Here is a 14,366-nt window from a genome sequence, read left to right on the forward strand (position 1 = left end):
AGTGTCAGTTGATCCAGATCACTTAGTTCATTGGTGAACAAGGGAGGTTCATCTTCCCAAGTTTCAATGCCAAATAATTTGGAATTTAGCTTCATGATTGCACCAAGAAACTTGGCAGTTTGCTCTTCAGTGGCATCCTCATTCTCTTCAGAAGAGGAATACTCATCAGAGCTCATGAATGGCATAAGGAGGTTCAATGGAATCTCTATGGTCTCTAGATGAGTCTCAGATTCCTTTGGTTCCTCAGAGGAAAACTCCTTATTGAGCACTGGACGTCCCAGGAGGTCTTCCTCCTTGGGATTCACGTCCTCTCCTTCCCTTACAGGTTCGTCCATGGTGCTTATGTCAATGGCTTTGCACTCTCCTTTTGGCTTCTCTTCTGTATTGCTTGGGAGAGTACTAGGAGGGATTTCAGTGATCCTTTTACTCAGCTGGCCCACTTGTGCTTCCAAATTTCTAATGGAAGACCTTGTTTCATTCATGAAACTCACAGTGGCCTTAGATAGATCAGAGACTAAATTTGCTAAGCTAGATGGATTCTGCTCAGAATTCTCTGTCTGTTGCTGAGTGGATGATGGAAAAGGCTTGCTATTGCTAAACCTGTATCTTCCACTATTATTAAAGCCTTGTTGAGGCTTTTGTTGATCCTTCCATGAGAGATTTGGATGATTTCTCCATGATGGATTATAGGTGTTTCCATAAGGTTTGGATCTGCATCAACAAGAATATTCTTGTCTTTGCTCTTGCTCATATAAAAAAGAGTGAACAGAAAAATAATAATAATAGGGGTCCTTTTTACCATAGTATAGAGGTCCCAGTGTGAGTAGAAGAAAAGAAGAAGAAGAAATTCGAACACAGATGGAAGAGGGGGTTCTTGGTGGGTGAGGGAGAGATGTTAGTAGATGAATAAATAAATAGAATAAGATGAGAGAGGAAAATTTCGAAAATAATTTTTGAAAAAGAGTTAATGATTTTCGAAAATAGTTTTAGAAAAAGGTTAGTAATTTTCGAAAATTTTTAAAATGAAAGATTAAAATAATTAGTTAATTAAAAAGAATTTTTGAAAAAGAGGGAGATATTTTCGAAAATTAGAGAGAGAGAGGGAGTTAGTTAGGTGGTTTTGAAAAAGATAAAAAACAAACAAAAAGTTAGTTAGTTAGTTGAAACAAATTTTGAAAAGAGAAGAAGTTAGGAAGTTAGAAAAGATATTTTGAAATCAAATTTTTGAAAAAGGTAAGATAAGAAGATATTTTTGAAAAGATATGATAGAAATTAGTTTTTAAAAAGATTTGATTTTTAAAATCACAATTAATGACTTGATTCACAAGAAATCACAAGATATGATTCTAGAACTTAAAGTTTGAATCTTTCTTAATAAGTAAGTAACAAACTTGAAATTTTTGAATCAAAACATTAATTGATGATGTTATTTTCGAAAATTAGGAGATAAAGATAAGAAAAAGATTTTTGAAAAATATTTTTAAAATTTTCGAAAATAACTAAGAAAATGAAAAAGATTTGATTTTTGAAAAAGATAAGATTTTTAAATTGAAAATTTGATTTGACTCATAAAAACAACTAGATTTTAAAAATTTTTAAAAAAGTCAAATCTAATTTTCGAAATTTTAAGAGAGAAAAAGGGAAAGATATTTTTTTGATTTTTGAATTTTTTTATGATGAGAGAGAAAAACACTAAAATGATGCAATGCATGAAATTTTTAGATCAAAACAATGAATGCATGCAAGAATGCTATGAATGTCAAGATGAACATCAAGAACACTATGAAGATCATGATGAACATCAAGAACACATTTTTGAAAAATTTTTAATGCAAAGAAAACATGCAAGACACCAAACTTAGAATTCTTTAATGCTTAGGCACTAAGAATTGAAGAATGCATATGAAAAACAAGAAAAGACACAAAATATGCAAATGCAAAGATCAAACAAGAAGACTTACCAAGAACAACTTGAAGATCATGAAGAACACTATGAATGCAAGAAAATTTTCGAAAAAATGCAAGATGAAGATGCAATTGTCACCAAACTTATAACATGACTCAAGACTCAAACAAGAAATATTTTTGATTTTTATGATTTTATGATTTTTTTTTCGAAAATCATTTTGAAAAAAAAAGAAAAATTAAACGAGAAGGAAAAGAAAGTAAATAACGTAAAGGAAAAAAATTAACGTAAAAGAAAAGAAAAAAATTAACTTAAAAAAATGCAAAATAAAAAATAATAAAATAAAATAAAATAAAAAATATAATAATAAAAAAATTATCTAATCTAAGCAATCAAACAACAAATAGTTGTTAATCACAGTCAATCCCTGGCAACGGCGCCAAAAACTTGGAGCGGTAATTTACAACCACACTTACTAACCGGCAAGTGCACCGAGTCGTACCAAGTAATACCCTATGTGAGTAAGGGTCGATCCCACGAGGATTGATGGATTAAGCAACAATAGCGTTTGATAGGCTTAGTTAGACAAACAGAAAAAAGTATTTGAATATTCAATCGTGTAGAAAATAAAATAGTAAAATAAATAAGTTGGGAATAAAATATGGAGAAGGCAGTTAAGGTTTCAGAGTTATCTATTTTCCCGGATTAATTTTTCTTACTAACTATTTTAATCATGTAGGATTTAATTTATGGCAAACTATATGTGACTAGACCCTAATTCCTTAGACCTTCCTAGTCTCCTCTAAAATTCATCAACAGCCAATTCCTTGGTCAATTAATTCCAATTAGAGGGTGATAATCAAATTCCAGTTTATATGCCACAAAAATTCTAATTACACAAAAATAAAAGGATTATATGTCACGTATTCCGTTAAGTCCAAATAATTAAAATTTAGGAGAATATGTTTTCAAGCTGTTGTTCAAGTAAAGAGCTTTTCCAAGTTTTACAGGAACTCAAATAGAAAGAGGGTCATACTTCCGTTCCACCCAAATTTATAAAATAAAGAGCGAAAACAATTCTTAAATTATAAATTCATACATGAATTAAAATAGAAAAAGCAATAAAATTAATCCATAGACAGAGCTCCTAACCTTAACAGTGGAGGTTTAGTTACTCATAGAAAAGAGAGAAAATTAGGATTGTCAATTATGTTCCCCTGATGGGATGAGGTGGAATCTCCCCTGGACCTCTCCAAAGGAAGGAAAGCTTCCTCCTTTTATAACTAATCATAATAAATTTAAAATCTAATATCTAAAACTAAAAATTAAAATAATATCTTTTCCTAGAATTAAAATTTGAATTTAAATTTGAATTAATTTAAATAATCAAATCTTCAATGGATGGATGGGGACCACTTGAATTGTCCATGCTGCAGCTTCTAATCTGTGTTTTATGGGCTAGAAACTGGGTCAAAATAGCCCAGAAATCGCCCCCAGCATTTTTCTGCACGTGGCGCATGTGACGCGTCCGCGTCGTCCACACGTTCGCGTCATTTGTGCAGATTCCAGTCCACGCGTTCGCGTCGGGCACGCGATCGTGTCATTGCGATGTCCTCCATTCTGCGCGGTCGCGTGAGCCATGCGTCCGCGTCGGTATTCGCTGGTCATCTCTTTGACTTCTTCTCTTTCTCTGCAGAAACTCCATCAAATTCCGCTAAATGCTACCTAAAATAAACAGTATTGTACAAAACTCAAAATAGCATCCATAGTGGCTAAAATATAATTAATTCTTAATTAAATTCAATAATTTAGATGCAAATTCACTAGGAAAAGATTGACAAGATGCTCACGCATCAAGAATCACAAGAGCTCATGTAGAATAAGGCTCATATTCTCCTTCCACCCAGATTCATAAGATTAAGAACGAGAACAACACCTTAGAATTGAATCAAATATTAATTAAAATAGAAGAATAATAATTTTAATCCATAGAAATAAACAGAGCTCCTAACCTTAACCAGGAGGTTTAGTTGGTCATGACTTACAAAGAAAATAGGGTTTTGAAAAGATGCGGGAGGATGAAGATCCTAAAGCTAATTAATCTTCTCCTTTAAGTACTAACCTAATAATAAATGTTAGCCTAAAATATATTATTTTAAAATAAAGATTACAAAGATAAAATAAGATAGAACTAATAAGTGCTAAATCCACTTGGAGGCCAAATTGATTGTGAAACGGACTGTGAAGAACGGATTTCTGCCGGTAAAGAATTTTATGAAAATAATCGCATTGTAAATATAGTTTCTAAACTAACAGAGAATCCTTTCATACAAAAAATTTGGTTGTCACAAGTAACAAAACCCAATAAAATTTTATAACCGAAGTATTTAAACCTCGGGTCGTCTTCTCAAGGAATTGCAGGGAGGTATGATTTATTATTGACTATGGAAAAGGTAGAATTTTGGGTTTTTAAAAGGTTTGAATAAGTAATTTAATTGACAAGAAAAATAAATTAATAATTAATAAAACTCTTGGCAAGGTATGAGAACTGGAATTCCTACCTAGTTATCCTTATCAATGGTGATGAGAATTGGATTTTAATCCCACTTAGTTAAGTCAAGTGGACTAATTAATTTCATCCTCAAGTCCTAGTCTTTCCTTTGGAAAGGCTAGAGTTATTGGAACTCAAATTAATCAGCAACTCCCAATTTCAACCACTGCTTTATTTGATAACTCAAGCGTCACCAATTACTTAACCAGAGCCAAAAGGGAGAAAATATCTAAATTAAATTAAAAGCATTCATATAAATAAAGCAAAGCAAAGTCAAATCTGAAATACCTCAAATTATATTAAATAAAACATTCAAATCTAAATACGAAGAATTCATAAGCCAAATTGGTAACATGAGTCAGATACAAATAAAAGCATTAGAATAAATAAAAATATAAAAGAAATATTGAACCTGAGAAGAAGTTGAAATCCTAAATCCTAATATAAATCCTAATCCTAATCCTATGAGAGAGGAGAGAACCTCTCTCTCTAAAAACTACATCTAAAACCTAAAATTGTGTATTTGAAAGTATGATGTATATGAGTTGTATGGATGCATTCCCCCACTTTATAGCCTCTAATATGAGTTTTCTGAGCCAAAAACTGGGTCAAAAACAGCCCAGAAATCACCCCCAGCGATTTCTGTTACGTTCAGGTGAAGAGGAATGGTAGAATGTATGAAATGCAACCTATCTATATGAATGCAACTACATGATAAGATGTTTCTACCTACTTGGTTAAAAGTAAATAAATCTTTCAAGAACAAATATGAACTGGATTTCACTAATTCAAATCACAAAATAAAGTACAAGTGAACTTGCGGAAGAAAATAGCTCGTGAAAGCCGGGAACAAAGAATCGAGCATCGAACCCTCACTGGAAGTGTATACACTCTAATCACTCATATGTTTAAGGTTCGATTCTCTCAATTCTCTACTAACCTTGCTTTCTAAGGCTTGCTTTTCATCTAACAATCAACAAAAATTTAATGCATAGATACATATATCAAGAGGTCTTTTAAGGGTTGTAATGGGGTTAGGGTCAAGGTAGGATTGTATTTGGCCAAGTGGACTAAAATCTGAATCCTTAATTAACTTAAACTTTTCCAGCTAACTTTAGACAATTCATGTAATCATAATACCACATCTAACTATCCATTAACCATGTTTTCCACATATTCATGCATCCGATTTTGAGTACAGTACATATGCATTGCTTTCACCATTTACTTTTGGGCATTTTGTCCCCTTTTTATTGTTTGCTCTTTTTCTTTTCTTTTTTTCTCTCTTTTATTTTATTTTATTTTATTTTTTTATTTTTTTTATTTTTTTGTTTTGTTTTTCTCAATGCATATGATTAAATTATTGAATGCATGAACATGTCCTAAACATTTCTTTCACATTTCCAGAAAATTCTAACATACTCAATTCTCAAACCAAATGTTTCCAAATCCACTTTTCCCCACACTTAATTCATGAGCACTCTCACTAGTCTAAGCTAACCAAAGATTCAAATTAAGGACATTATTATTTTTCGCTTAGAGTTAATGATGTGCTAAAATAAAGAACAAAGGGGTATAATAGGCTCAAAATTGGTTTGCAAAGGATAATGAAAGGTAAGGCCATATGGGTATGTAAGCTCAGTGAAATAAAGGCCTCAATCATATAAGTGCATGCATACATCAAACCATGAAAATATAGAATCAAGCAAGACAAAGATCACAATTTTAGAGAGAAAAACACACACCAAATAAATAAAATATTGGTTGATAAAATGCAACCAATCAAATAAGCTCAAAATCTCACTGGTTTTATGTGTTCGAGCTTTAAACCATGTTCTAGTATAATATTTCTTCAAACAAGTTTAATAAAAAGTTTTAATTCAAATTAGTGAAATGCTATAAAAAGTTTCTTGAAAAAGAAATTATTACTTTAACCAAGTAGTGGTTAAATGCACAAAATCAAGCAAACATGCAATCAAACATGTAAATGCAACAATGAACTACTATGAAAATTAAAACATTGGTGTTGAGACAGGAAGGTACTAACCCACAGAGATCGGTATCGACCTCCCCACACTTAAAGATTGCACCGTCCTCGGTGCATGCTAAGATGTGCAAGTGGACGGGTTGCTCCAACTGACGCTTTTCTCCAAAGATTGTACAGATGGACTTGTCTGTTACCCCATGTAAAAGTTTTCTGTTTCCCTTCCTCGGTGGCCAGCCTGAAAGAAAAGGAAAAAAAAGAAAAAATAACCTAAAAATAAAGATAAGAAAATAAATAAAGTCTGGGTGGGTTAATGCCAAATAATGAGGGTCTCAATTACATGGTAGCTACAACATGCAAGTGAGAAAACAGTAGAAGCATACGGCATATCAATAGTGCAAGAATTGCAACAATGGGGAAGAGGGTGTGGGTAATGCAAAATAGTGTAAGTGCATATCAATGCAAAAGGAATATCAGTATTATAAAAATTAGCATTGACTTATGAATAATAATACCCAATTAGAATAAAACAAGTCATGAAGCACCAGAATAATTCAAAAAGATGTAACAGTTGAATGAGAAAATTGTAACACCAATGAAAAAATAATAATTTTAGAAAAGAAAAGAAAAATATACCCAAAATTAAAATACAATGGATGAAAGTATGAAAATAAATTAAATAAAATAGAATGGAAGTGAAGAGGGATGAGAAGTTAAAAAGTTGAAGTAAGAAAGAAAGAAGAAAGAAGAAAAGATAGAAAAAAAATTAGGATTAGAAAAGAAAAGATAAGATAATTGGCGCTGATCAGGATAAGTTGTGCGACGCGGGCGACGCGGATGCGTGGGTGACGCGGTCGCGTGGTGTGCGATAAGTTCAGGTGACACGGACGTGTGGGGCACGCGGACGCGTGACTCGAGTTGTGCTAGTGGCGCGAGAGCAGCCTCGCGTACGCACAACTCTCTGTTTAAATGCATTTTTGCCAAAAATCTAGGGTGACGCGATCACGTGGATGACCATATTTGCAAAACGACGCAGACGCATGAGGCACGCGTTCGGGTGGTAAGGCTTGTGCTTCTAGCACCGTTCCAGCCCCACTCCATCATAACTTACTGCCATACACCCATTTACGTCAATTTCACAGGGCCACGCATTCGCGTGGGTGACGCGGACGCGTGGGGAGGCTATTTCGCAAACGACGTGAACGTGTCAGCGACACGGTCGCGTGATCATATTTGTGCCGAAGGCACGCCTCCAGCCACGCTTTTCGCGTGACTTTCTGTTCAATCTTGTTTTGTTCCCAACGCACATATGACGCGGACGCGTCAGCGACGCTGTCGCGTCGTGTGCCTTTTTTTTTAAATGCAAAATACAGAATGCAGTATGCAGATGCTGATGCAGATATTATGAATAATTCCAGGTTCAATAAAATAAAATAAAACTCAAAAATAAACAAAACGAAATAGAATTAAATTGAAAAAGGGACGATCATACTATGGTGGGTTGTCTCCCACCTAGCACTTTTGGTTAAAGTCCTTAAGTTGGACATTTGATGAGCTCCTTATTATGGTGGCTTGTGCTTGTATTCATCCAAAAATCTCCACCAATGTTTGGAATTCCAATGGCCTCCAGGATCCCAAACTAGGCGCAGAAAGCCTTCAAGCAAGTTAAAGCAAGTGACAAGGCCCCAAGAGTATTGATTGCTAGACTGAATTCCGGGGTCCCAAACCTTGCTTTTGCACCCGTCTTCTTATTGATTATCATGATTCCATCCGGGTGGCACGCAATTGAAATTATCACTAAGGAATCCAAACAGCTTCCTAGACCCATTCAATTGAGCTTTACACCAAACCTTGCATTTCAACTTGGAGCATACAACCATGTTGAACCTTGCTTGACAACTCCAACCACTAATCATCTTCCTCTTACTCTTAATGCCACAACGAGCTCTAAGTTGACCATCCGTCTCCAGTAGCCCATATTCAAGTGGGAAAGTAAAGGATAGGGATAGGAATTTTACTCACTTGAACGTTGTGTTGGACGATAATGGCTTTGGGAGAGGTATTTCTAATGAATTTGCAAGCTCCACTCCCTTGTGTCCTTCTCTGACAACTTCCACCTCTTTGCAAGCTTCTTCAATTTCAATCTCTTCCTCTTGGTAGCTTTCTTCCAAATTAATCTCTTCTTTATTACTTACCAAGGGCATGAGAGGTTGTGCTTTGTCTTCTTTAATCTCCATCTCTTGATCAACCTCTTCCAAGTCTTCAACCAGGATATGCCTTGGAGGTTGTACACCCTCCTCAACAACAAATTCAAACTCCTTAGAAGGGGGTTCTATGACTGAGCTTTCCCATGGAGGTTCCGCATCTCCTAAGTCTTCGACCACTTCTTCCGCTTTAACGATTACGGCTTCCTCCAATTGTTCCAATACAAAGTCATGCTGCTCATTGTCCACCAGAGTTTCTAGCTTCTCCTTCATGCTGCGTTCTTCAGTAGATTCTCCATATGAAGCCATGGGAATTCCTTGAGTGTCCAGATGTCGGGAGTCTAGTCGGCTTATTGCTTGGCCTAGTTGTTGAATGGTTGCATTGAGTCGATCCATTGTCTCCTTGAAACGATCCTTTGACTCTTGTTGCGCTCGGCTATCATAAGTAGGATCATAGTGCTCTTGGATTGATGGATATGGAGATGCTGAATATTGAGGTGGTAGTTCTTGGGAGTAATTGGGTTGGAATTGGGGTGGTTTTATATATGGTTCATATGGCTCATAAGGTGGTTGGTATGGTGGTTGAGGGTTAGGGTCATATGGAGGTAAATGGCGGAAAGGGGCTTGTGAGTATGGTGGTCCAAAGTCATGTTGAGGAGGCAGTTCATTGGCATATGGTGGTGATTGTTGGTAATCAAAAGGTTGCTCACCATAGCCATTGCCTTGATATGCATCACAGAATGGCTGTTGATAGTCCATTGGAGGTGGTTGTTGCCATGAGGGTTGATCAAGTCCTTGTGGCTCCGCCTATCTTTGATTGTCCCATCCTTGATGCAAGTTGTCATTAAATATCCTCTTCCCGCAACATAATTGTAACCAGACTCATAGCCAAAGGGGTGAGAGTTCATAGTAGTAAGGGAAAATAAAAACAAAAACTAACAAAAAGAAAAATATTTGAAAAAGATATGATTTTTGAAAAAAGATAAGATAAGATTTTGAAAAAGATATGATTTTTGAAAAAAAAAATAAGATAAGAATTTGAAAAAGATATGATTTTTGAAAAAAAAGATTTGATTTTTGAAATTTAAAACTAAGATAAGATAAGATAAAAAATTTTAAAATAAAAATCTGAAATTTTTTTTTTTTGAAAAAAATATTTACAATAACCAATAATAAGGCACACGTTTATAATTCCCCGGCAACGGTGCCATTTTGAAAGAGCGGATTTCTGTCGGTAAAGAATTTTATGAAAATAATCGCATTGTAGATATAGTTTCTAAACCAACAGAGAATCCTTTCATACAAAAAATTTGGTTGTCACAAGTAACAAAACCCAATAAAATTTTATAACCGAAGTATTTAAACCTCGGGTCGTCTTCTCAAAGAATTACAGGGAGGTATGATTTATTATTGGCTATGAAAAAGGTAGAATTTTGGGTTTTTAAAAGGTTTGAATAAGTAATTTAATTGATAAGAAAAATAAATGAATAATTAATAAAACTCTTGGCAAGGTATGAGAACTGGAATTCCTATCGTAGTTATCCTTATCAATGGTGATGAGAATTGGGTTTTAATCCCACTTAGTTAAGTCAAGTGGACTAATTAATTTCATCCTCAAGTCCTAGTCTTTCCTTTGGAAAGGCTAGAGTTATTGGAACTCAAATTAATCAGCAACTCCCAATTTCAACCACTGCTTTATTTGATAACTCAAGCGTCACCAATTACTTAACCAGAGCCAAAAGGGAGAAAATATCTAAATTACATTAAAAGCATTCATATAAATAAAGCAAAGCAAAGTCAAATCTGAAATACCTCAAATTATATTAAATAAAACATTCAAATCTAAATACGAAGAATTCATAAGCCAAATTGGTAACATGAGTCAGATACGAATAAAAGCATTAGAATAAATAAAAATATAAAAGAAATATTGAACCTGAGAAGAAGTTGAAATCCTAAATCCCAATATAAATCCTAATCCTAATCCTAAGAGAGAGGAGAGAACCTCTCTCTCTAAAAACTACATCTAAAACCTAAAATTGTGTATTTGAAGTATGTTGTATATGAGTTATATGGATGCATTCTCCCACTTTATAGCCTCTAATCTAAGTTTTCTAGGCTGAAAACTGGGTCAAAAACATTCCAAAAATCGCCCCCAGCGATTTCTGTTATGTTCAGGTCGCGACAAAGTGACGCGGAGGCGTCGTCCACGCGTTTGCGTGGATTGCATTTTTGCCAAGTCACGCGTTCGTGTTGCCTGGCGTCAAGGAAGCTATGGTAAATTATATATTGTTGCGAAGCCCTGGATGTTAGCTTTCCAACACAACTGGAACCACATCATTTGGACCTTTGTAGCTCAAGTTATGGTAGATTTAGTACCAGAAGGTCAGGCTGGACAGCTTTAGCAGTTCCTTCAGTTTCTTGTATTCCTTCCACTTTTGCATGCTTTCTTTCCATCTTCTAAGTCATTCCTGCCCTGTAATCTCTGAAAACACTTAACACACATATCATGGCATCGAATAGTAATAAAGGATAATTAAAATTGACAGTTTAAAGGCCTAGGAAACATATTTTCAATCATAGCACAAGATTAGGAAGGAAAATGTAAAACCATGCAAATCATATGAATAAGTGGGTAAAGAATTGATAAAAACCACTCAAATGAGCACAAGATAAACCATAAAATAGTGGTTTATCAGACTGCATGCTGGCGTTCAGCGCCAGGATTGGACGTTGAACGCCAGAGAGGGGGAAGCACTTCTGATCTCATGCCCCCTGCTGGCGTTGAACTCCAGGTGGGCGTTCAGCGCCCAGGGGGGAGCTGCCAGCATTTTTCGTTCTTAATCTAGGCTTCTCAAAACTGCCTTGAATTTCACCTAAAACCATAAAAACACAAGAAAAACTTAAAGTAGCATCCAAAAGTGATTTTTGCACTAAAATATAACAAAACTTAATAAAATCTAAGTAAAGACAATATAAAAATAACTAAAAAAAGGGGTATAAGATGCTCATGCATCATTTGTCTCCCCGGAGCTCAATGGAGGAGGGATTCTAGAGGTCAGCCATACCAGATGGGTAGGCATATTTTCAAGCCAGTTGCTCGAGGATGGTTGGAGTTCATCCAACGTTCCATCCTCCCTATGAGTAACCATTTTGAGGTTACAGTAGAATGAGCAGTGATTATTCACTGTATCATGCTCGGCAATGAGGTGTGGAGGTGCATGAGGTGATCCCTCAGGAGTTCTATAGGATAGCTAACAAGACCTCCACCTCTGTGAGACTGGCTTTCCCTCACCTTATCTGCCACCTATGTGTAGCAACTGGAGCTCACATTGTGGAAGATACCCTGATCGATGTTGATAGGCCGATCACAAAAAAGGGTATGGAGCACGTTCAAACTAGAGAGTTCGGGCATGGATCACAGTAGGAGCCAGTTCTACCGCATCCACAAAATCTACCGGAGATGCCTTAGGGAGTTTATTTCTCTCCCCGTGACTACTGGAACCAGTTGACCACATCCATAGGGGAGTTGACATTATCTGTTGATCAGCTAAGGATAGAGCATCAGGATCACTCTGCTCTCCGCCACCAACTGATGGAAGAACAGAGGAGGCAAGGGCGCGATATAGAGGAGCTGAAGCGCTAGAGATGATTCTCCGGAGGGAGCAGCAGCCACCATGATTGAGGTGGTTGAGTTTCATTCTCCTCTCCCTTATCTTATTTCTATTTTTCAATATTTTATTCTAATTTCTGTTTTCTGTTTTTTGTTGCATGATCACTAGTAGGATTTCCTTGCTTTCTAGTTAGTTATTTATTTTAGTACTTTATGTTTATGTTTAAAGGATATCTATCATCCACTGAGCTTAAAGATTTATCAAAAGAAAAAGGAAGTAGTATAATGCATGAGATTTTGAGTTATATATTATGAGTTTTCTAGTTACTTTGATGTAGTGGCACTATCTCTATTTTTGAATGTATGAATTAACTGTGCATACTTGATTTTGGAGTTAAGAATATTAGTTCTTGAGGAACAGAAACTTAAATAAGTATTATTCATTCTATGAAATAAGAAAAAAGTTGATTCTTGAAGCAAAACAAACAGTAAAAGAATAGAAAAAGAAAAGAAAAATCAAAAGAAAAAGGTTCAAGGCTTTGAGCATCAATGGTTAGGAGGATCGAAATTGATCTAAAAGCTCAAAAGAGTGATTTTCTCTAACCATATGCTTGTGGTGTAATATATCAAGTAACCCTTGAGACTGAACACTTAAAGTCGTGAGCAATTGCTGTTACAGAGTATGCTTAAGGCTCTAAGCTCCACTCTCTGGGAGAAAAAGAAAGAGAAATTTAAACTCAAGGAGTTCTCCAGTTAAGTACTTGTGGTGTTTGTGTATCAAGTTAGGCTTGAAAACAAAACACTTAGAGTCACGGCTAAGTTCAAGGTGCAAAGCACCAAAGAAAAGAAAGAAAAAGCTGTGTTCAAGAATCAATTAGAGCCTAAAGAAGAGAATCTATAATATCATCTGAGTTCTAGTTTTGAAGGATACCAATGCTTCTGAGTTTCAAAGGATAGTAAGATGCCAAACCTATCCAGAATCAGAGTATCATTAGCCCCATTTAGTAACTAGACCTGAGCTTAAATGACAACTCAAGTCTCAGACATTTTCTCTTCTTGGTCCTACATTGTTTTTGGTTGCTTGAGGACAAGCAACAGTTTAAGTTTGGTGTTGTGATACATGAGCATCTTGTACCCTTTTTCTTATCATTTTCTAGTTGTTTTTAGTTAGATTTTATTTAGTTTTACTTAATTTTAGTTCAAAAATCTTCTTTGGATGCTGCTTTGAGTTGTTTTAGTGTTTTATGATTTCAGGTGAAATTCGAAGCAGTTTGACAGAGTTTGGAGCTAAAAATAGAAAAGCTGGCAGCACACCCCTGGGTTGGGTTTAGCGCTAGCAAGGGACTCAAACATGCATGAGCTCACTCCCTTTAGCGCGTTAAACGCCCAATACAATGTTTAACGCCAGCAGCGCTGACCGAATTCCCCTTCTTTGGACTTCTTTAGTGGATTTAGTATTTATTAGTTATATTTTATTTTCTTTTTATAATTTTTGTTTACAAATAATATCTTTTAGTTTTAGGGTTTATTATTTTATTTTATTTTCTGTATCAAATTAGGTTAGTATAAAAGGGAAAAGGTCTTTTGTATCTGGGATCTTTTCTCTTCCGCACTTTTCAGAACCCTAGTTTTCTCTGTAAGTCATGAGCCGCTAAACTTCTTCGGTTAAGGTTAGGAACTTTGTTTATTTCTATGGGTTAGAACTATTACTTTTCTATTTTAATTAATGTATTGATTTAATTTTAAGGATTGTTTTTGTTCTTAATCTTATGAATCTGGGTGGAACGAGAGTATGACCTTTATTCTACTTGAGTTCTTGTGATTCTCAAGAGAGTTATCTCGCTTGAACAATAGGTTGAAAATAAATTCCTCATAAATTGCTAATTACATGAACTAATTGAAATATATGAGATATAATCTTGTTAGTTTTGGGTAATTAGGGTTTTTGGGGCCATAAACTAGTTTTTGAACTTAACCTTCTAATCGGAATTAAGTGACCACGAGAGTGGCGGTTAATAAAGGTTAGAGGAAACTAAATCACTAAGAGATTAGGGTTTAGTTCATTATAGTTTGCCATGGAATGAATCATACATTGTTAAAATAGTTGG

The 14,366-nt window shown here is 35.2% G+C and overlaps 1 long non-coding RNA gene across 1 annotated transcript in view; it reads left to right on the forward strand.

Annotated features, from left to right (window-relative positions):
• The window catches only part of LOC110268147, a 37,692-nt gene extending 23,749 nt beyond the window's left edge, over positions 1–13,943 (forward strand). Inside the window, exon 4 of the long non-coding RNA XR_002356232.1 lies at positions 13,513–13,943. This is a non-coding gene — a long non-coding RNA (uncharacterized LOC110268147). The remainder of the gene's footprint in view (positions 1–13,512) is intronic.

The sequence above is a fragment of the Arachis ipaensis genome, chromosome B10, assembly GCF_000816755.2.
Source record: "Arachis ipaensis cultivar K30076 chromosome B10, Araip1.1, whole genome shotgun sequence".
Lineage (NCBI taxonomy): Eukaryota > Viridiplantae > Streptophyta > Magnoliopsida > Fabales > Fabaceae > Arachis > Arachis ipaensis.